The 24,763-nt window shown below is 42.3% G+C and overlaps 1 protein-coding gene across 2 annotated transcripts in view; it reads right to left on the bottom strand.

Moving 5' to 3' along the window:
• NLGN4X (neuroligin 4 X-linked) overlaps positions 1-22,471 on the bottom strand; it is a 291,389-nt gene extending 268,918 nt beyond the window's left edge. For both annotated transcript variants that reach the window (XM_029241236.1, XM_029241237.1), the window contains exon 1: positions 22,290-22,471. The gene's annotated coding sequence lies outside the window, so the exon portion shown is untranslated. The remainder of the gene's footprint in view (positions 1-22,289) is intronic.
• Between the last annotated feature and the right edge of the window lie 2,292 nt (positions 22,472-24,763).

Below are 24,763 nucleotides of genomic sequence, written 5' to 3'. Positions count from 1 at the left end.
GATAACTACATCAATAAAACTGGTTTCCACACACACACACACACACACACACCCCGAGTAGGCATGGTTGAAATCCCTTGACTAACTGCCAAACTACTGATACCGCCTGCATCTCCAGCTACGCTGAACTGGTTATAGAAGGGCTTTCTGCTGGTGGATAAGGTACATGTGGTTGAGTGAATAAAGATCACACACTCAACAATCTTGCAACAAGGCTTTTCTGGCTCTTCTGCCCTCCCTTCGGAAAAAGTGCCCTTAGCATAAGTCCCCTGTGAGAAGGTATGACACCTCCACCTGAAGGTCTTGCTTTGCTGTGGTCACATCTGTCCAGGTCAGGGAAGTCTTCCTGGGCATCCCTCCCCACAGACCTTTGCTGGAACCTGACACCACCTCAGCCTGGCTTCCCTAGTGGTCAAAGCTATGCCCACAAGTGACTGATAGGAATACTGGGACCAGGAATTCATCCTTTATCTACACCACTTGTATACGGAAGAGGCAGGGATCAGCTCCAAGGCCAGGGTACATGTGGGAAGATTTCTTTCTTCCCTTCACCTCTGGAATGATTCCAGCAAAGGCAGGGTCCTTCTCTCTTTCTGAACCAAAGCCGCTTAAATTTTAAACCTAAAACTTGAGAATAAAGGAACGTTGAAAACTCACACATCTTTCTAATCCTAGATACATAGAACACGACAGCTAATGTGAGTTTCCATTTGAAATACCACCAGTGGACGGAGGAAGGGAAAGAGTCAGAAGAAGAGAAGTTAATTAATTTGCCACGGGACTCAAACCGGTCAGAGTGGCCATCATCGAAAAGTCTACAAACAACAAATGCTGGAGAGGGTGTGGAGAAAAGGGAACCCTCCTGCACTGTTGGTGGGAATGTAAACTGATACAGCCACTATGGAGAACAGTATGGAGGTTCCTTAAAAAACTAAAAATAGAATTACCATATGATCCAGCAATCCCACTCCTGGGCATATACCCTGAGAAAACCATAATTCAAAAAGATACATGCACCCCAATGTTCACTGCAGTGCTATTTACAATAGCCAAGACATGGAAGCAACCTATGTGTCCACTGACAGATGAATGGATAAAGATGTGGTACATATACACAATGGAATATTACTCAGCCATAAAAAAACAAAATAATGCCATTTGCAGCAACATGGACGGACCTAGAGATGATCATACTAAGTGAAGTCAGTCAGACAGAGAAAGACAAATATCATATGGTATCACTTATATGTGGAATCTAAAAAAAGGGTACAGATGAACTTATCTACAGAACAGAAATAGAGTCACAGATGTAGAAAACAAACTTATGGTTACTGGGGAGAAACGGGGGGAGGAATAAATTGGGAGACTGGGACTGAAATATACACACCACTGTATATAAAATAGATAGTTGATAAGGACCTACTGTAGAGCACAGGGAATTCTACTCAATACTCTGTAATGACCTATATGGGAAAAGGATCTAAAAAAGAGTGGATATATGTATATGCATAACTGGTTCACTTTGCTGTACACCTGAAACTAACAACACTGTAAATCAACTATACTCCCATTAAAAAAAAAATTGCCATCGGATGCTGGGTAACCAGAGTCTGAACTCATTAAAGCCACCGAGAAGAAATCCAGGGATGAACAGCATTGATGGAGGCGTGCATAAACCCACTGCTTCTCTATGTGTCCTACCTGTTCCCTACGGTCCATTTCTAAGACAAGGATGCGGGAAGACTCAATGTTACATAAGCTCCAAAGTGTTTAACAAATGACAAAATCCTGAAACTCTAGAAAGGTAAGTCTATCCCTTCTGACTTACAACCTGTACCACCTCCCTTCTGCATCTGAAAACTCTCTGTTGCTTTTCTTCAGTGTACATGTGGGAAGATTTCTTTCTTCCCTTCACCTCTTTCTGTACAGAGAAGGACATAAAAAGGTTGATTTTTTTCTCCACTACGATAATCAGATACCACAGGTTTTTTTTCTGCGATGAATGCTTTCCTTGGCTATTTTCAGACCTCCTATTAAGAGCTATTCTCTCATGGTGGCCTATTCCTCTTAACCCAATTAAACCCAATTAAATCCTCTGCCTTGATGGTTCTATTTCCCCTACGTTTAATTATGCTTTAACTAGTCTGTTACTGCATGTTCTTTTCCACTGGCCCACCCCTGACAGTGTCACAAAGAGGACGTGATACACACACATATAAAACCTTGATGTTAAACTTTCACGTGGCAAATTCCCCTGAGTGGAAATTTACCAACAGCCAGGGTGCCATTTGAAGACTGAATTCCTCTGCAGTTTCAAATACTGGAGGAGCACAGGCTGATTGCGTCAAAGAGGTTTTAAAACGACCACATGCAAAACAATTGGCCTCTGTTAAGAATGTCCTTTGAGTTAATTAGGTGATTAGGAAAACACTGAATTTATGGCAGCTCAGATAACTGCCTTCAATATGTATAATAAACTTCACGTGTGTACATGTGTATGTGTGTACGTGTGTACGTGTGTGTGTGTGTGGCTGCTTTCCCCGAGATTTTTACAGACTAGATTAAAATTAGAAGCCTCCTTCTGAGGAGGCCCATTTTGATGCTTAATTTTACTCACAAATTAAGAGCTTTTAAAAATATACTCAAGAACATCAGAAATTCATTAGCTTTAAGGATATTCTAAGAGTAAAGTTAGGAAGCCCGAACTCTTCAAAACAGGTAAAGGAAAATCAGAAGAGGCAGGATGGAGACACAGCCCTGCATCCAAGGAGAACCGGCTCCTGGAAATAGGCTGGTTTTCCAGATCATAGGACGGGACCTCAAGGCAGGAGGGAACACAGATGTCTGTAACCGAAGACCAAGTACATAAGTTCTAGTGACATTCATCACTTAAGAGACTCAAGGATTAGATCATATCACAAAGCCAGCTCTAACTGTCAGCACTGCACGGATTTCGTGAGTGGGCTTCTTCTGGAATAAAATGGACTTTTCAAAAAATAAACACTTCGGGGATTTCCCTGGCGGTCTAGTGGTTAAGAAAGACTGCGCTCCCAATGGAGGGGGCAAGGGTTCGTTAGATCCCTGGTCGGGGAACTAAGATCCCGCATGCCACGTGCTGCAGCCAAAAAATAAAATAAAATAAAAAATAAACACTTTGGTGAGCCCCTGGCTTCTCAGCTAATAATATAGAGACCTACACCCCACCTGATATTTATTGCGTATAAAGTGCATTGAAGAAATGTAGGCTATACTAGCTGCAAAAGATAAAGCATGCTATTCATAATGGCCAGTGCTGACTGGTAGAAAATACTCCTCACTGTAGAAGCTCAGAAAGGCCAGGTTATACTGAAAGGAATTCTGGCTTCCACACAAGCATGCTCGACCACTGAACACATTTCTAGGGCCAGTAATGACGTCCCTCACTCCCGAGTGAAAGGGCCTCATGGAATCAGACCAGCGCAACGCAAGGAGCTCCTCCAAGGAGCCACTTAGGATGACCGACTGCCCGGGAAACACGAACTGAGATAATTGTATTTAATTCAACTTCATGCGCCATTCCAGAAACAGGAAAAAGTGGAACAATTAAATCGCAACGGTGCCATTTGAACCAGCCCAGTGGGCTTCCTGTAGGACAAAGTGCTCCACAACGAGAACATTCTGTGACTTCAGTTTAAAAAAAAAGAAAACCACCAGAGAAATGAAAGGCTTTTTGAGAGAAGCATTAGGTCATTTTTCAGCAATGACTGCCTTTCTATAAAGAACACATCTGATAATAAGGGATAAAAAACAACTGAGTAATGAAGTTTGCTCAGGTTATATCCTCATTTTATCTTTTAAGGGAAAGAGCCTTACCTCTGTGAAGGGAACCGTGGATGTGATTTTTAAAGAGGCAGGAATCTGCGTGACTGTAGGTCCCTGGTTCTCAAAGGTGGCTGTTTACTAGAATCCTCGGGGAGAAGTGAAAAATGCCACCACTCAGGCTGCACTCCAGACCCACTCTGTCAGCATCTCTGGGCTGGGGGCGGGTCGAGGCACAGGTGTTGGCATTTTTCAAATCCTCCAGGTGATTCTAATGGGTCGCCTGATTGGCCAAATGATGCTTTAGAAAAGGGTATCCACCTACACACCCTGGGAAATTTGGGTCTTGTTTTATTTTATTTTTCCTTTAGAAAAATTTCCTTTCAACAAAGAAAGACTGGTATGCTGTCTTCAAAGCCAAACTATAAGTATTATTTCAGCAGCAACAAAAACATCAAACAGCAAATTCCTCCCCCAAGGTCCACCCCCTCCCCCATCACCGTGGCTACCTCAGGAGGGGAAAGATTTTCAGGTGTCTCAGCTTTACTTCTTAAAATATGCTCCATCCTAGTTCTAAACAGTTTGCTCCTTTTTCTTGACAAGTCTTTTTTAGATACTACCTAGAGATGATCCATCCTATTTGCCTCTAAATTTCCCAGTACAGTTCCAACACTTTTGCTTATCTCATTTTCTAGTACAAACATCATTGTAACCATGCAATTAATGGTCACTCTTGAACCGAGCTCTGTACTCTGACAGAATCTTCCTTTTTGAATCACCTGTTTTAACTGGAGACAATAACAGCCTCAGTTTCACTTTCATACTTTCTGGGAATCTACTGTCCATTTTTCTAAATGCTCCCACAGAACGCACGCTCATCTCAAGGACTGTCTCCACGGGATCAAATGCTTCATTTCCTTTTCGTTTATCTTTTTTCCTAGATGTCTCTCGGGAGCATCCTTTTGTGTCCCAGTCTCCGCCCGGAATGCACTGGGGACTCAACTCCTCTGACTATTTTCTGTGAAGTCCATTGTTTCTTGGAAACCATTTCCATCCATTATGTATTCTGCTATTTGAAGGAACACGTTATCGCACGGCCTTCTGAGAAAAGAGGCATGAAAAGTCGATCTTTGGAGACCACGCACGAGTTCAAATTCTAGACTCTGACCTCACATGGATAGTTCGGTTCAGAGCGGAGTTCTAGGTGGGAAATCAGTTCTATCTAGGGTTGTGGAAGTTTCTGTCGTTGAATCTTTGGGAAAGACTTTGAAGGGCCTGTGGCATTCTAACTATTGATTATTCGGGTTTTTTTCTCTTTTTCTACTTGCGCTTCCAAGGGCTCTGAGGATCCCAAGCTCTTAGGATCTTCTCTGTGTAGCTGCTGCTCTGAAATTTCACAGCAATATGCTTCGGGCATGAATTTCATTTCATTCTCACGCTGGGCATCCGATGTGCCATGTAAGTGTGAAAGCTTAGATCGTTCAAGGATGGGGGTAAAATGAAAATTATTTATAAGCCTTTTCTGCCCCTTTTATTCTTTGTCACCCTTTGCTGGAACCACTGTTTGGGTGATGAATTCCTAGATTGAGACTTAATTTTCTTTCTTTCCTTTTTTTCCCATCAGGTTTTATCCATAGGAAATACCTTCATATTTACGTCTGGATCCATTTTTTTAAAAATTTGGCTATTATGTTACTTTTTCATAGGATTCCCACTTTTTTAAAGGATTGGTATTTTAGCATATCTCCCACAAGTTATAGATGAGAGGGTTTTTTTTCTTTTTTCACGTTTCTAGTTGCTGCTGTGTATGTTTCCTCCAGATAACATTTTTCCATTTTTTTTAAGACTCCCTTATTGGAAGCGACCCTAAAATATCTAGGACGTAAGGCTATCTTTTCTCATTGACGAGTAAGCTCTGTGTCAGTAGGCTGTGGTCCTCAGCAGGTGGACTTCTATACAGTGAAAAAGCAAGTTACTCAAATGGCTTTCAAATGCTATTTATGGAATTCTTTTCACTGCTCACTCAGTTTCCCCATAAAAAGGTGCCTCCCATACGTGTCTGGACAAGTCTAGTGGCTTTCAACTTGGGAGGGAAGTAGGGTGCAGTAGGATACCACTTGCCACTGGGATGCAGAATGTATGTAATTCCCTAATTGTTCTGTCTGGAGACTGAGTCCTCACTCCACTAATTCTGAAGTCCCTGGGTCCTTCTCTCTTGCATTCAACTCCTCCAAATAAACATCTTCTATGTCCTTGGCAGTAGGGGGAAAAACAGTACTTTGCCACATGGATGGAGACCTCTGGTCTAACAGATCAACTGAGCTTAGAGTTTTAAAAGAGGTTAAAAAATGCTTGTGTTCAATCTAACTTGGATTAAAAAAAATACGTGTGTTCAATCCAAATTCTATACCATCCAAGGAAGTCATTTATTTTTCTTACTCTGAGAAAAATACCACTAGACAAGGACCTGGATTTAATATAAACGGCATATAAATGGCAGGGTGGCATAAAATTAGGTAGTATTAACAAACTAGTGAATTCAACAGAAAGGAAGCAGACTCACAGATATAGAGGATAACCTAGTGGTTCCCAGTGGGGAGAGGGGAGGTGGGAGGGGAGAGATGGGAGGAGGGCGGTAAGAGGAACAAACTCTTAGGTATAAAATAAGCTACAAGGATATATTGCACAACACGTGGAATATACCCAAAGTTTTATAATAACTATAAATGGAGTATAACCTTGAAAATTGTGAATCATTATGTTGTACACCTGTAACTTATATAACATTGTACAGCAACTATACTTCAATAAAAAAAAAATTAGGTGGTATTACACCACCTTGAAATAGGGAGAATGCACTCCATGAAACAGAATTCATTACATTGAATAAAATGCTTTCCAAAGTCATTGAATAAACAGCTTGATGTAATGTTTTTCATGTACATATCAAATCCTAAAGCATTTAATTTCTTTTCTTCATTTTTATCTGGCAAAGATGCCTCCAAGAAAAAAGAAAAAAAAAAAGGGAATTCCCTGGCAGTCCAGTGGTTAAGACTCTGTGCTTTCACTGCAGGGGACGCAGGTTTGATCCCTGGTCTGGGAACTAAGATCCCGCATGCCGCATGGCCAAACAAAATTTTTAAAAAGGATTAAAACTATTTTTAAATAAGTAAGAAATAGAACATCTGCAGAAACATGGATGGACCTAGAGATGGTCATACTGAGTGAAGTAAGTCAGCCAGAGAAAGACAAATAACATATGATATCGCTTATATGTGGAATCTAAAAAAAAAAGGGTACAAATGAATGAACTTATTTACAAAACAGAAATAGAGTCAGAGATGTAGAAAACAAACTTATGGTTACCAAAGGAGGGGGAGGGATAAATCGGGAGATCGAGATGGACATACACACTACTATATATAAAATAGATAACTAATAAGGAACTACTGTAGAGCACAGGGAGCTCTACTCAATACTCTGCAATGGCCTATATGGGAAAATAATTTTAAAAAAATAAAAGAGTGGATATATGTACATATAACTGAACCACTTTGCTGTATACCTGATATTAACCAAACATTGTAAATCAACTATACTCCAATACAAATATGTTTTTTAAATGGGGAAAATAAAACCAACCTCAAAAAAAGTAAGAAATAGGACTAAAAGTAAAAATTTACACAGAAAAATTATCTGGAAGCAGGAATGAGGGTAGGTATATTAGATGCTCATCAAAATACATTTGGCAACATTGAGCTCTGACGTTTCCTCAGTGAATTTCCTCACGTTCCGCCATCTTTGTCATCCAATCAATTCAAGATCACAAGCTGTATCTTCTCCTGTTCATTTTACTTCTAAAGGGTTCATAATGGCCATGAGTGTTTTCACTCAGCCCAGGGGTCTTTAATCAAAAATTGAGTCAGCATAAACATAGAGAACAGATTTGTGGTTGCCAAGGGGTGGGGGGAGGGGGAGGGAAGGATTGGGAGTTTGGGGTGAGTAGATGCAAACTAGTATATATAGGATGGATACACAACAAGGTCCTACTGTAGAGCACAGGGAACCATATCTAATCTCCTGGGATAAACCATCATGGAAAATAATATGAAAAAGAATATATATGTGTATAACTGAGTCACTTTGCTGGACAGCAGAGATTGGCCCAATGCTGTAAATCAACTATACTTCCATAAATTTTCTTTTTAAATTGAGTCAGAATCTCATTTATATCTCTAGAAAATACAATATTCAGGGACCTCCCTGGTGGCGCAGTGGTTAAGAATCCGCCTGCCAATGCATGGGACACGGGTTTGAGTCCTGGTCCGGGAAGATCCCACATGCCACGGAGCAACTAAGCCCGTGAACCACAACTACTGAGCCTGTGCTCTAGAGCCCATGCGCCACAACTACTGAGCCCGCGTGCTACAGCTACTGAAGCCTGAAAGTCTAGAGCCCGTGCTCCGCAACAAGAGAAGCCACTGCGACGAGAAGCCCGCGCACCTCAACGCAGGGTAGCCCCCGCTCACTGCAGCTAGAGAAAGGCCGCGCGCAGCAACAAAGACCCAACGCAGCCAAAAATAAATAAATAAACTTATATATTAAAAAAAAAAAAAAAGGCACTTGGAATAGGTGCTAGCACAGAGGAAGAGCTATGTAATTGTTAGTCTCTGCTATGACTGATAACCCAAAGAGAGAAGGCTAAATTCAGGAGGCAGAATGCTAGGGTGGCAAAGTCCAAGGGGAAATGATGATATGGGGGCAAACACTTACTTAAATGAATATGATTCATTTAAATAAATACCCTATTTGGAACCATCCTGCACTGCTGGTGGGAATGTAAGTTGGTGTAGCCACTATGGAGAGCAATATGGAGGTTCCTCAGAAAACTAAAAACAGAGCTACCATATGATCCAGCAATCCCACTCCTGGGCATATATCCAAACAAAACTCTAATTCAAAAAGATACAGGCACCCCTATGTTCACGGCAGCACTATTTACAATAGCCAAGACATGAAAGCAACCTAAATGTCCACTGACAGATGAATGGATAAAGAAGATGTGGTACAAATATACACTGGAATATTACTGAGCCACGAAAAGGAATGAAATAATGCCATTTGCAGCAACATGGGTGGACCTAGAGATTGTCAATACTAAGTGAAGCAAGTCAGACATAGAAAAACAAATACCATATGACATTGCTTATACGTGGAATCTAAAATACAACACAAATGAACCTACCTGTGAAACAGAAACAGACTCATGGACACAGAGAACAGACTTGTGGTTGCCAAGGGGGAGGGGCGTGGGAGCAGGATAGACTGGGAGTCTGGGGTTAGCAGATGCAAACTGGTATATATAGGAAGAATAAACAACAAGGTCCTACTGTAGAGCACAGGGAACTATATTCAACATCCTGTGATACACCATAATAGAAAAGAATATAAAAAAGAATGTGTGTAAATGTATAACAGAATCACTTTGCTGTATAGCAGTAGTTAACACAACACTGTAATTCAACTATACTTCAAGAAAAATAAATTAAAAAGATAATACTCTGTTTATCATCATTTTTGATGACACAAGCATAATACCTTGATGTGTGGTCAAGATCTATGAATAATTCTAGTCAATGGTCAAATCACAGCAGACAACACAGGCAGAATCATGTCCTTTGAACACGAAAACATTGCTGGTTGATGGTAGGAACTCCAGAACTTTGTAGAGAACACCAGGAGGCATCTTTTAAATTTCATACACCCAGCATTTAAAAGGGGGGAAGATGACTGAGGCTGACAGAATTCAGAGGGTTTCATGGAGATAGGTAAGTCTTAGCTGTCTCCCTATGTGTTCTCACATATTACTGCGGATTCTGTGCCCACCTGCAATAAAGCACGGATGCCCATCTTTTGGTCACACAAATGCCGAAAACTTGTGACTCCAAAAATAATGGCTGGGGTACGGATGAGGATACGTTACCAGAATTCCATGTTGTAAAACACCTTAAGAAGGGTAGTTAGCCCATCTTGCTTATGTGACATAACTTAGTGTGGTTAAATGTGATCATGTTTACCGACTGAGTTCTGATACTTGACTAAGTATCACAACATGTTTTACTGTGAATACAGGTGGATTCCTATCTGCATTAATATATTGATTTTGTCACTCTCAACTCCCTGCGGGAAGGCACCATCTCCTAGGATCCTTCTGTACACAGTGGAGAAGATAATCACTGGAAATGAGCTCACGGTGACTTTCTTCCAGCAACCATTTCAAGCCCTTACACCTCAGGATGTACTCCTGGAAAATGGACAAGATATGCCATCCTAACCTGTTGCTAGAATCCAATAAAACCATGACTATGAAGGCAAGTTTGAGAACTGTCAAGCAACACATGCATGTAACATTATTCTAGTGGGCACTGACTCATTTATTTGAAAGAAAGTATTGCAGTGTAGTGGTGGCCACCATCAGAACCATGGTGCACATGACTCCACATCATGCTTGGAGTCCAAAAGAGCCTGGGAAGAAAACACTCCTTCAATGACTTTTTCTAAAAAAAGGGTAAAGTATAGAAATGCTAAGCATATATTCATCTTTGTAGGTGTGTGGTGTGGTGTGTGTGTGTGTGCGTGCGCGCACACGCACACGTGTGCTAAAATAGTTTACTAACTCAGGTAAAATGGCGGAAACCTAAATTCCACGGGACTCTGGCAAAGACAGAACATCAACTCCATCTTTTGAAGTCCTGAGCTAAGAAAGCTCCCACAGACTAATAACTAAAAGACAACAAACCACTGATTATAGCATGACAAAGGAAAAAGGCAGATTTTGTTCACCAAGGTTACAAAACATTAATAAACTCAAGGGTAATGGATAAGGCTTCAGGTCATGTCATCTTACCATCAAGGTCATTCCAGACACAGGGGACTGGAGTATCCTAAATGTCAACCATCTCCTTGAGTGTCAAGGGCTCAGAGTAACTCATTTTTTAAAACCATGATAGTAGGCTAAAATTTAGGATGTTGCTACTTGTATAAATTTTGTGGCATTCCAATACGAGGAGAGCAATCTCGTGGTGTGCATGAGGGGGCACCTTGGTCTGATAACTGGATGAGGGTGCTCTGACTGTAATGTCCCAATGCGATCAGTGCTGGGTTCACACCCTATTACATGGCTGTCACTGATGGTAGGTTTATCCATCATGACCACTGGGCACTTGAAGCCCGACCTCTCAGATCCGTCAGCTGGAGGGAGCAACTACGTCTCTCTCAGGACTAAAAAGCAATTGCAAATCACAGAGATGCGAGCAAAGCTCGGGTTCATGTCGTGAGCAGAAAAGAAGCCGGAGAAAGAGGTGGCTTGTTCTTGCCGTACAGGGTTGGGATGTGGTCTCCCTTTGATCTTTTCTTCCTTCCCAGAGACATTTCCTTATTACTCCCTGTCATCTAATAGTTATCATGCTGAAGGCAGCTACCTTTTTTTTAAAAAATAAATTAATTTATTTAATTTATTTATTTCTGGCTGCGTTGCGTCTTCGTTGCTGCACGCGGTCTTTCTCTAGTTGCGGCGAGCGGGAGCTACTCTTCATTGCGGTGCACGGGCTTCTCATTGCGGTGGCTTCTCTTGTTGCGGAGCACGGGCTCTAGGCACGCAGGCTTCAGTAGCTGTGGCTCGCGGGCTCTAGAGCGCAGGCTCAGTAGTCGTGGCGCAAGGGCTTAGTTGATCCGCGGCATGTGGGATCTTCCCGGATCAGGGCTCGAACCCATGTCCCCTGCACTGGCAGGCAGATTCTCAACCACTGTGCCACCAGGGAAGCCCGGCAGCTACCTTTTTAAGAGCACATAGGAAATGACTGATAAGTTAATGTCCAGACACTAAGAGCCCTTCAAGTTTTAAGTAAATTTAGCTCCTTTTGTCTTAGAAAATTAAATGTGTAGCTTTAATTCCAATCCTGGCTCCACCACTGTGTGCTGTGTGCCCTTGGGCAAGTTGATTAACGTCTCTGGGCCTCAACTCCCTTATCTGTAAAATGGGAATAATAATAATAATAATACTTAGCTCAAAAAAAAATGTGTACCTTTAGGAAATAAGTTCAGTTTAGAAATTAAAACAAGAGCCCTTCGAGAGAACAAAAGGACTAATTGAATTTCCACATGGGAGAGGCCTCAACTAAACCTTCCTTTATAAAACTGCACCAGGGACTTCCCTAGTAGCGCAGCAGTTAAAAATCCGCCTGCCAATGCAGGGGACACGGGTTCGAGCCCTGGTCCGGGAAGATCCCACATGCCACGGAGCAACTAAGCCCGTGTGCCGCAACTACTGAGCCTGCACTCTAGAGCCCTCGAGCCACAACTACTGAGCCCGCGAGCCACAACTACTGAAGCCCGCGTGCCTAGAACCCATGCTCCGCAACAAGAGAAGCCACCGCTCACAGCAACTAGAGAAAGCCCGCGTGCAGCAATGAAGACCCAACGCAGTCAAAAATAATAATAATAATAAATAAATAAGTTTATAAACAAACAAACAAAAAACTACACCAGGATACAAATTAAGATGAACGTGTTCCAATGTAATGTGTCCGTTTATTATCATTAACATCGGACATGTCTGTTTACTATTCATAAAAGGAAAGTTAGCAGCAGAACTGGGTTAAGAAAAAAAATCTTCGCCTAGGCCATTCCTCAAAAACGTTAGTGCTCATAGCTACAATAACTCCAGTTAAGCAATTCTCCACATGACCTTCAGAAGGTCTAAATTGCTGACAGCATTTTTTTTTTTTTAAAGTTCACTTTCATCTCCCGATGGTATTTTGAAAATATTACTCTTTAGTATCTTCCCTGGAGCAGAGTCCTATCCACCAGCACAAGGTTATCTGTTCATTTCCACCACCCTGGCCGACATTTTTCTTTAAGTAAAGTGAAGGCAAAGCATTCTTGGAGGAAAACACTATTGCATTAGGAGACACCAATATTTTGCCTCATTCCCTTGGAGTGACAGCAACAATCATTCTCTGTGCTCAGGACGGAACATAATTCTCACCTCCCTTGGGCATCGATAGTGCTCAGGAATATGAGGACCAACCCTCATATTGGTGCGGAATGTATCAGGTCATTTGGAAAACCTGCCCTCTTTTGACAACTCCGTATAGACTTTTGCTCAATTTTAGCAGGAGGCACAAAGAACTCTCAAGAGGATCGTGACTTCTTCAATAATCTGTTATAATTTACACAGATACACGTACTACGGAAATAATACAAATACATAAAAGTATAAGAGACTGAGGGCAGCGCAGTGAGATTACCTCTAAACACAGTCTTCGTCGCTACTAGTTTATCATGACATTAATTTGATCAATAATTTTTCACTGTGTAGGGGACACTGTGTCAGATGAGGTGAGGGTTACACAGCAATATAAAGTATTTCCAATACTTAGATTTTGAGTCTAGGAGAGAAGTGAGACACTAAAGAGGCAGGGGGACCCCATTATCATGGAGATGTTCTCTTCAGTAATGGATTTTAGGGGGGGGAGCGAGGCTTCCCTGAGAAGTGATGTCCAGGTGCAAATGGAATCAGAAGGTTGAAATGAATTTTTCCAGCTGCAACAACGGTCAGCTGAGGGAGGAAAGGGGGGGACATCCCTGCAAGAGACATGGCGGTCTGAAATGGAACAGGGCTGGGTCTGGAAGGTTCTGAATGGTATGACATGCCTGGGACAGAGTGTATGTGGAGGGATGTCAGAGATGGGGTAGAGAGGGGAGCCTGAGGTCAAAGGCCCCCAAGTCTTTGTTCACACACGTGAGGATCTCGTACACACAGCCTCCATCAAGGGCAGAGGGCGAGATTCCAAAGGGACAGGAGCAAAGAAGAAGGAAGGGAAGAGGATGCTAGCAAGGGGGGAAAACGAGAAAGTGGAGGAGAGGGGACTTCCCCGGCGGTCCACTGGTTAGGACTCCGAGCTTCCACTGCAGGGGGCGCTGTAGGTTCGATCCCTGCTCAGGGAGTTAAGATCCCGCATGTCGCATGGCACAGTCAAAAAAAAGAAAGAGAGATGGAGGAGAAAGCATGCCAATGAAGGAGATGGATGGTGTAGAGTTCCCTGAAGGTGACAGGTGAGATGTATCTCCTGGCACTCACAGGATCATAGCCTTCTAAGTGTGGTGGGTGGAACAATGCCCTCCGAAGTCATCCGCTTCTGACTTTCCAGAATCCCTGAGAACGTACAACCTTCCCTGGCAGAGAACTTTACATGGGCTGTGCAGATGGGATTAAATTAAGGGTCTTGAGATGGGGAGATGCCCCCGGGTTATCTGGACAAGCCCAGTGGAATTACAAGGTCCTTCAAAGGAGGGGGCAGGGGTCAGAGTCAGAGAAGGAGGTGTGAGAACTGAAGCAGAGAGAGGTGCTGATGGGATGTGGGACCATGAACCAAGGTACGCTAGAAATGAGAGAAGGCAACACAATGGATCCTCCCCTACACCTTCCAGAAAGAACCAACCCTGCTGACACTGGTCTTTGCCCCAGACATCTGACCTCCAGAACTGAATTTGTTCATAATGTGTCCTGTGTGTCAAACCATTAAGTTTGAGATCACCAGTTACAGTGGCAGTAGGAAATTAACAGATTGCAAAAAGAGTGGGAAGTAAGGAAAATGCATTTTGACTTCTTCGTCCTTCAAGAAGACTGGCTGAGAAAAATACAGCAGATGTAGCAGTGAGGCTTCAGGAGGGTGCCTTTCAGATGTGAAAGACTGACACTGCATCTCCCAATAGAGGGGCCCTTAGAAAGAATTTGACCAGAAAGATTCTCAACCAGCAGCTAGCGGAAAACATTTCTGAGAAAGTCTACACCATCAGAGCTTTACAGTGGTCTCCCTAACTCCTGAAACATCACATCATTTTGATGTTTCTTTCCAAAGCAGTTTAGCCATTTCAACATGAAAAAGAATTACTCCAATTTATCCTGAAGATAGAAGATCAATTCATTGATCTTCAGCTGTGCAGAAACAAGATGGCGCCACTGTGGAAAATGACTTGCACTGTTGTCTCTGTACTTTGAAAGGCAATGCAATGAAATGGACTTTATCCTCAAATCAGTTCAATTCTGGTCAGATAGCCCTGGATCCTCACACATCCTGGGCTACTTTACTCCCTTCAAAAAAAATTTTTAAATGGTTCACGTCACATCATTTCAGAGACGGGTTCAAAGACTTGACCACTGAAATGGTAATGATTTAAAAATACCCGAGGAGATTAAGCTACAGTAAACAACGGTCAATGCTGGGATTGGTTTCAGTAAAATGCTCCAACGACAATCTGACATTTCCAAGCATAAAATAACAAATGACCATGATTCCACGTTCAGCCTCAATTTACCCTCATTCATTACTTTTTGAGCAAGTACTTGGTTTAAATATTTTAAAAATATAACTTACAATATCAAAAGAATTAAATTAGTTGAGATTTTTAATTAACTATGGATTATAAAAGACTCCATGTAAATACCAGCCGCAAAAGAGACCAAAGGACCACCTGTTAGGAAATTTAAACTCCGTAGCTGATGTATTTCCCGTTTTCCCAGTTTACCCTCATGATGAATCTGCAAGTTCGGGAAGGTGAGAAATTAATCAGGACACGTATCCAGGACGCAGAGTGCTCATCGGACACCATTTGCGTATTACCTTGCCAGATTTTGTTAACCTTCTTCCCAGAACAGCATAATTTGAACAAGTCAGTCAATTACCATTAAAAGGACAAGTGAAAGACTAACCATTCCCCAAGGAAGGCTTACGTCTTCTAAGTAATTGAGAAGAAAATATATCAGCTAAAAATCATAGTCTATTTCGAAGACTTAATTACAGATAAGTCAATGCTAAATAATTTATATTCTTCCATGCATATTAACCAGACCAGAACAAATAGCAGGAAAAAAAAAAAATCTCTAGAATCAACACTCCACTGCTTCCAAGTTATCACCCGTAGAAAAATGTCATGAGCCACACGGCATGTATTTTCTTCTCCACCCAGATTCACGAAGTGCAAGGAGTAAAATAATACCGATTTATCCCTGGGTGAAAAGAAGATGTCTGGTTTCCTAAAGCATAACTAACATGGGCTGGAATGACTCTGTTTTCTCCACCTGATATGAAAGGGTCTCAGAAGGATTTTCTGCACGATGGAAAAGAGCCGCATCTACTCAGAGGCTGGACAGCTCTGGACCAACGTGCAGGGAAACGTCTTGCACAGGACAGGACCTTGTGTAGTTGGATAAAGCTGGCATGACGCAGGCTGAGGGCACAGGAGGGGGTAAGAGGACCAGTCCAAGGTCACTTGCCCACTTGCACTCCTCAGCCCGAGCTAGACCTTATGGCTACTGGTTTCCAGGAAGCACCTGTCCCTGTTAAACTACAGCGTGAAGCATGCTGACCTGCATTTATCCAGCATTTACTGAGAACCTTCTACATGCCTTGTGCTGTGACAGGAACAAAGAAGACTGAATTTTCTCTACTTAAATTTCCAATCGCCTGCCAAGAAGGAGCCTGGGAAGGTTCACGTAAGGGAAGGGGACCATGTCTCCAGTCCCATGAGCTAACAGTTCTCACGTAGATTATGTTACATGCTGCCTCACTGAAGTCCTACGTGTTCCATGTTCCCCAATGCCCCACATCATGCTTAAATAAATATGTAGGAACACAAGGGAAAATCTTATTTCAGCAGTCATCGTGCAAAGGGAAAAGAAGTAGGGCACATTAAAGGCGTGTGCTTAGGCAAACGATCCTTAATCATCTACAACAAAAATATACTGCATTAATATTTACTACAGGCCCACAGCACGCCCAAGTGTGTGACATTCAACTGCCTGCCAGAGAAAGACAAAACAATTCCGTTCCCTCTTGGTATTAATTACCCACTTCAAGGAAGCGTGCCGAGTCAGAATTACCTGGCTTGCAAATGCTCTCACACACACACACAGATGGAATCAGTGAACTCCCTGGTTTTAACGGTATGGAATGCACTTCATTAAAAAGTTGAGCAAGGGACTTCCCTGGTGGCACGGTGCTTAAGCATCCGCCTGCCAGTGCAGGGGACACGGGTTCGAGCCCTCGTCCGGGAAGATCCCACATGCCGCGGGCATCCAAGCCCGTGTGCCGCAGCTACTGAGCCTGTGCTCTAGAGCCCGCGCGTCACAACTACTGAGCCCACACGCCACAACTACTGAAGCCTGCGCGCCTAGAGCCCGTGCTCCACGACAAGAGAAGCCACCGCAGTGAGAAGCCCGCGCACCGCAACGAAGAGTAGCCCCCGCTCGCCACAACTAGAGAAAGCCCACGCGCAGCAATGAAGACCAAACACAGCCAAAAATAAATAAATAAAATTAATTTATTTTAAAAAAAAAGTTGAGCGAAGCAAAATTTTAAAAATCACAATTGCTTGTGCTTAATCAAGCATTCCCTTCCTCTAGATCATGAAACACATGAACAAAGGCATTGCAAAACCAGTCAAGATGGTTCCCCATGGTCAAGGCGCCTAATTATGAACCTCAGCCTAAAGGATCGGAGAGCCATGCGAAGCTATCACTACAACAGCTAGAGGCGACCCACGCTAATCAGTGTGGCTGCGCCACGTACGCTTTCTTGTGGATGGCCATGGGTTCTCCCCCTGATGCATATACAGTCGGTTCACATGTAAACTTCCAGAGAGCTCCCAGACCCCAGGGACACATGCATCCCAGATTCCCGATTCCAAACACCTGCTGTATGAGATGGTAGCGGTGCATTCGCAGAACTCCTAATATGAAAACAGGTATCTACAGTATTGATAATTTGTTATATGTTAATATTTGTTAGCAATTTGCGGATCCAAAATAATCACCATGAACTACCCTCCCGACTCCCCAGAGAATCCGATCGTGACCTTGATCACGGATCAGCAAACTCACTGTAAAGGGTCAAAGGACGTAAAGGGTCAAGTAATGGCCAGGCCGTCTCTACTGCAACCATTCAATTCCGGCACTGTCGTATACAAGGCGCTACTCCTAAAAACGGAGTCACCCACAGGCCACAGCTGGCTCACCTTAGCCTAGGTCATGTTCCATGGTCACTTACTCAAGACTGAGTTTATTGATCGCCTCCAAAAGCCAAACAAAATTGGTTTATGCATAAAAAAAAACGTATAGGGACTTCCCCGGCGGTCCAACGGTTAAGGCTCTGCGCTTGCACTGCAGGGGTTGCGGGTTTGATCCCTGGTTGGGCAACTAAGAACCAGCATGCCACATGGCATGACCAAAAAAAAAAAAAAAAAAAAAAATTATAAATAGTGTAAGATGATCTCTTTAATGATACATTTGCCCCTTTTTTCCAGTCTAACCTTTTCGGCAGAAAGGAAGCATTAAACTAGGAAAAAAATAGGCAGTGTAGTATTGGTACGAGGTAATATTACGGGTTTGGATAATAGTTCAGAAGAAAAGGATCAAGGAGGCCCCCAAATAATTTCTATTCATATTAGTTTATTGTTATATTTGTAAAATATTTATATTATACATAATTATATATTACCTATATTATTATTATTATTTTTTTTTTTGCGGTACACGGGCCTCTCACTGTTGTGGCCTCTCCCGTTGCGGAGCACAGGCTCCGGATGCACAGGCTCAGCGGCCATGGCTCACGGGCCCAGCCGCTCCGCGGCATGTGGGATCTTCCCGGACCGGGGCACGAACCGCGTCCCCTGCATCGGCAGGTGGACTCTCAACCACTGCGCCACCAGGGAAGCCCTATAAGAATGTTTTTATTTAAGCAAATTCATATGGATAGTTTCAATATCAACAGTACAAATAGCTAATCTTGTTATGGAGGATCCAAGTTTAAGCATTCCATTCAAGATAATAAGGAAGACTATATTATTCACGGACACCTTTTTGAACAATAAAATTTGAGCTCATGGGCACAACAAATTCCTTTTGCGATGGCTGAGAAATTAAACATAAAAGTAGTACTATTTTCTTTTTTTTTTTGCGGTACGCGGGCCTCTCACTGTTGTGGCCCCTCCCGTTGTGGAGCACAGGCTCCGGACACACAGGCTCAGCGTCGGCAGGCAGACTCTCAACCACTGCACCACCAGGGAAGCTCTATACTATTTAACATTATTATTATTACTTTTATCATTGTATTTAAGTCTATAACTCAGTTACTATACCAAATTGATTTACATAACTAATCTGTGTACCTCGGAATCACAAAATGTTTTAATAAAAGATTCATTTGGACAATGTGTGTCCAGAAATAAGTAGCGTATAAACAAACTACCTCAATGTTCGAGTGTATTAGCCCCTAGCATAACCCTGAATGTCAGGATCTTCAATACACTAGCAAATTCAGTCCAAACGTAAAATGCCAAACATCCTAATTCTGGTTCATCCCTCGATCCCTTCACTTAGAAATGAAAATCATGGTTCCAGGAGTGCCTTGAAAGGCATTGTTCTTGGTTGTCAGTTTTGAACTGAACTAAGCCATCTTTGGGAAAAAATTAAGGAATGTCTAACATCAGTTCACCAATAGCATCCCCGATGACCACGAAAATCCATTGCAAAGCATTTCCTTTAACAGGGTTACAAAACCAGAAAGGGTTCAGTCAATGGTGTGTGCAAAATTAGATCCAACGGGCATAAGTTGGAACGTTCAAGTATTCAGTAGGCTTAATGAATTCTTTCTGCTTCCTAGACAGATGTTTTTTTCATTTATAACCACAAATTCTTCATAGTGAAAAGGGAATAAATACATACATCTCTATTATTTAAACACGTCAGAAGCCTGACCATCGAAAACATGCTAACGAGCAGCAAACCTGGATAACAACAGAAATGCCCTGATTCACAGGTCTTTGTGTTTCCCCACTGAACCCTGTACCCCTTGTAAACGACAATCAGTCCAGTTAAAGAGTCACAGAGGGCCATAAAAAGAAACGAAATTGAGTTATTTGTAGTGAGGTGGATGGACCTAGAGTCTGTCATACAGAGTGAAGGAAGTCAGAAAGGGAAAGACAAATACTGTATGCTAACACATATATATGGAATTTAAGAAAAAAAAAATGTCATGAAGAACCTAGGGGTAAGACAGGAATAAAGACACAGACCTACTAGAGAATGGATTTGAGGATATGGGGAGGGGGAAGGGTAAGCTGTGACAAAGTGAGAGTGGCGTGGACATATATACACTACCAAACATAAAATAGAGAGCTAGTGGGAAGCAGCCGCATAGCACAGGGAGATCAGCTCGGTGCTTTGTGACCAGCTAGAAGGGTGGGATAGGGAGGGTGGGAGGGAGGGAGACGCAAGAGGGAAGAGATATGGGAACATATGTATACGTATAACTGATTCACTTTGTTATAAAGCAGAAACTAACACATCATTGTAAAGCAATTATACTCCAATACAGATGTAAAAAAAAAAAGAACCTATGGGTAAGACAGGAATAAAGACACAGACCTACTAGAGGATGGACCTGAAGATATGGGGAGCGGGAAAAATAAATAAATAAAAATAATAAAGAGTCACAGAGATTTTAGTTGTCACTTGGGGTCTTGAGGTTTCTGGGAAAGGAAAACTCAAAATTTTGTCTTTAGTTTCTCAGCCAAGCCATCCTTGGGAGACAATAAATTTCCAACATAGCATCACCACTCATCAAGCCCACTCCAAAAGTGGCACTCCAAAGGGCTCCCCTTATCAGAGAAGCAGTCAGACTCTAGCACAAACGCACAGATGGATAAACACCCAGTGCTTTCAAATGCAGAGTATGGACACCAAGGGCAGGGAAAGCGGGGAGGGGGGTGGTGGTGGGATGAATTGGGAGGTTGGGATTGACATATATACACTAATATGTATAAAATAGATAACTAATGAGAACCTGCTGTATAAAAAATAAATTAATTTTAAAAAAAACAAAAAACAATAAGGAGTCTTCCCCAGTTCATAAGTTCTCATTTCCTTCCCCCTATGGTGTGCTTTATATCACATTCCCTTCGGGTTTCATAATCCAAGCTGTCATGTTCGGAGCTGTGCTGTCTACAGCTCTGAGTCTGATGCCAGACACATTACTACCACTTCTCCTCAGAACTAGGATGGGCTGGTTACATTAAACTGACTGCTCCTTGCACGGCAGCTCCTGAAATGATTACAATCAAGGCCGCATAGACTTGTTGCTCGAAAGGCTGGTGGTGCGACAAGGAAGACAAATACTTGTGCAACTTCATGCCTTGCTTACATATTAATGCTCCTCCAGATTGAAAAAACAAAATGACAGTGAAAAAAAAAAAAGGGGGGTTCGAAATTCAGAAGACAAAGGGATTTACATAGTGTGCTCTTATGGACTGTTGAACTGTGTACCCTCATCTTTTTCATCTTCCAAATTTGCACGTTAACCACAAAAAGGGGGAAGTAGTGGTCTTTCTTTATTCATTACAAATTACCTTTGGGGAAAAAAACGTAGCACTTTTTTAATAGCAGGAAATAGGAAAAGGAGTTTGGAAATCTAGTTTTTAGAAATAGGAGTTCAATGAAGGACGTGACCTTGACAATCTTTTAGAATCCAGGAAAGGTGCAGAAGTTTGTTACAGAGTAAAAATAGGGAAACTAGGTGGTTAACTGTAAAGAGATGCTCAAAAGCCACTGGTGGTCTAAATTTCGAAAAATGTTTAGAAGTTATCGCACTCAAAATGGTAAGAAAGTAGGTAAACAGCCAGTATTTAATCCATGTAATCATATAAATGGCCTCAGCAGGGCTTGAATTGACAGCTGAGCCATGAAAAGTCTTAACCATTTACTTGAAATATATTAAAACACATCCTTTTTGAAATTTAAATGGGGGGAAAGGGTCCCAGTTTTGACTTGTAAAATATCTTCATTAACGTATGCTCACAAACATAGGTCATCAAAGTATTCTACCCATTTCCCCTTCCTTGGGCTGTGCTCTATTTCTGGCTTTCAGAGAAAGAGAAGGATCCCGTGGCCTCAGTGGGCCCACAGCCTGCATTAGAAGCACGTCTGATATTTTGGGTCGCACTCTTCAGGGGCTACACACAAAAGTGATAAAATGAAATGCTGAGGCCATTCAAAGGACCCAGTGGCTTGAGATGCTTACTGTAGAAGAAACTGGGTTTTCAGTGGCCAGTAGGGATGAGGGTGAATTTCAGAAGGAGGGCTGACTTTCTTGTCTCATCAATGAGATATACTCTGCACTGTGGCTATTTGGAGAAACAAATAATTCTTATGAAATCCTAAATTCACAAAGCATGCCAGTATGTATACTGCCAATGAGCTTGAAATCTCTGCTTTGTACTTCGGTGAATTTCAAATAGATTATTTTTAAAAAGAAAACAATTTTTACCACCAAAGTGGTAAATCTGAAAGCACCGCCAGATCTGAATTAACCAGGCTGTAAACGCATCCACAAAATAAGCCAGGGGAGATCAATGATTATGTTTTTCATACTTACCATGACATTGTCTTTCTAAGAAGATACTTTTAAAAATGCCACCATGGAAGTCCACTTGATTTCTTTTCCATCTCAGCACATTTTTCCCTGTAAAAATAAAACAGAGAGAGAGACAGACAGAGACAGAGACAGACAGAGAGGCAGACACAGAGAGAGAAATACACTTAGTAAAAGAGCTGGTGCCATTGTTTCCAAACCCTTGTCACATTCCTTCTAAGCTTTCTTTTGGGTAATTACAGAAACTAGCTAGTAGTGTCATAAAGTAATTCTTAACTGATTCCCTAATAATTCAAGCAACTAGTCAAGAAAGGGCACCTACACAGTTATGGCAAACTGCAGATTCTATATCCAACCAGTTGAGTCCACAGGCAATTTGAGAATTCAGAATAAAGCGAGACAGCTGGAGGTCACCAATCTACGTCTCACCTGCTTTCACCTGGCCACCATTAAATTTTCATCCAAGATGAATAATTTAGTCCATGTCTATGTTCGATGTCTATGTTCTTATTTAAATTAAGAATTTAAAATCCTTGCACAATTTAATTTGCGAAAGCCACTCTCTGTGTTAGACGTTGTTTGTTTGCAAGAACTGATCCTCAGCCTGCAGAGATTTTTTTTTTCCCCCTTACAGCAGCGGGTCAGATGGGCAAGATCCACGCTGCCTCGTTCCCTCGGCTCTCATACGACAGAACGAGGCTCTAACTGACCAGTACTCATATTAGTACCAAGCATGTAAAGTCTTTGGGTTTCATAGCTAATGAGTCAGCCCATTATTAAGTTGTAGGAAGGTAGGGTCATAGTCTGATTATGGTTTTGATAGAACATGTAGTTAACTATTTCATAAATACTGTGTTTTTTAAAATTTTTATTGGCGTGTATAGTTGCTTTACAATGTTGCGTTAGTTTCTGCTGTACAGCAAAATGAAACAGTCATACGTACGCCTAAATCCCCTCTTTTTTAGATTTCCTTCCCATTTAGGTCACCACAGAGCACTGAGTAGAGTTCCCTGAGCTATACAGTAAGTACTGTTGGTTAAAATATATTTGTGGAAATGACTTCATATGTACCAACAATCTTAATTGCATTCATTATTCCTGACCCTTCTACAGCCGTGCAGGGTACGTAGCATAGCATGTATTTTGCATTTAGGAAAACTGATATTCGGACGTTAGCTCACACAATACGTTGAAGCCATAAGGCAGAGTCAGACCTACGTCTATCCTGAGTTCAAAGACCACACGCTTTTCACAGAATCAAGCCGCCTCCTCGTCCAAATAGAATAGGAATTGTTACAACAAGTAACATGTATATGGTGCGTCAACCTTTAACACACCGTTTTATACATGGACTCTCTACTTATTTATTGATTTATTTGGCTACACACCATGGCTTGCGGGATCATAGTTCCGGGACCAAGGATGGCACCCGGGGTCCCCAGCAATGAAAGTGCTGAGTCCTAACCACTGGACCGCCAGGTAATTCCCATATGGACTCTTTAATCTTCTCAGTGAGCACAAGAGGGAGCGTTATCTCCACTGTTTTAAAAAAGCAAATCCGGGAGGTATTAGCGAACTGGCCAAGACCACAGAGCAGTCACGAGTGGGGTAGGGCTCAAAGCAGGTAGTTCGGCGATCAGCATACATCGTCTCAGGTGGAGCCACTAATATCTTTTCTCTTCCCCATGCTCAGTCCCCAGTCTGTGGGAATCTACACCTGACGCAGTTTTCATCAGGGACAAAAAGGTTATTTGGTATCAGGACCAAAGACAGCCTCACTGCATGAGTGATGCCCATAGCAAACACTCACGTAATATTAGCTATTCTAACACTGCATGATTAATATCACAACTTCGAAATTGGCTCTGTTTCTGTTTCACTTCATCAGAGGTCATATCTTGGTTCACACCCACAGGTAATTGTCAAATTCACAGCTGCAAAGTTAACTAGGTGTGTGTCAAGAGAGGTCTACAAAAATTAGCGAGTTATGTCTGGTAGATGACTCTTTTCTGCCTTGGGATAGTGTTGAGAAACATGTATTTGAATTATTATTTTAGGGTGAGTTTTCGTTTGCCTCTTGGCTTGCTGGATCTCATGTATGTGTTTTTGTTTCTTTGTTTCTTTCTTTTTGCGGTACGCGGGCCTCTCACTGTTGTGGCCTCTCCCGTTGCGAAGTACAGGCCCCGGACGCGCAGGCTCAGCGGCCATGGCTCACGGGCCCAGCCGCTCCGCGGCACGTGGGATCTTCCCGGACCGGGGCACGAACCCGTGCCCCCTGCATCGGCAGGCGGACTCTCAACCACTGCGCCACCAGGGAAGCCCCATGTATGTGTTTTTTAGGTGCACAAGGGAGAGAGAAACATTCAGTAACTAGTATGTGCGTGAGTTTCCTTTTTTTTTTTTTTGGCAAATCTGATACTGACGGAACAAAATATTCACATCCTGTAGGGTTTAGTTCACATGTCAGGAATGATTCC

This window comes from Monodon monoceros, unplaced genomic scaffold, assembly GCF_005190385.1.
Source record: "Monodon monoceros isolate NGI ecotype Baffin Bay Population unplaced genomic scaffold, NGI_Narwhal_1 Super_Scaffold_22, whole genome shotgun sequence".
NCBI lineage: Eukaryota > Metazoa > Chordata > Mammalia > Artiodactyla > Monodontidae > Monodon > Monodon monoceros.
Note: the sequence above shows the minus strand (reverse complement) of the source record. Positions and strands in the feature narration are given on the sequence as shown.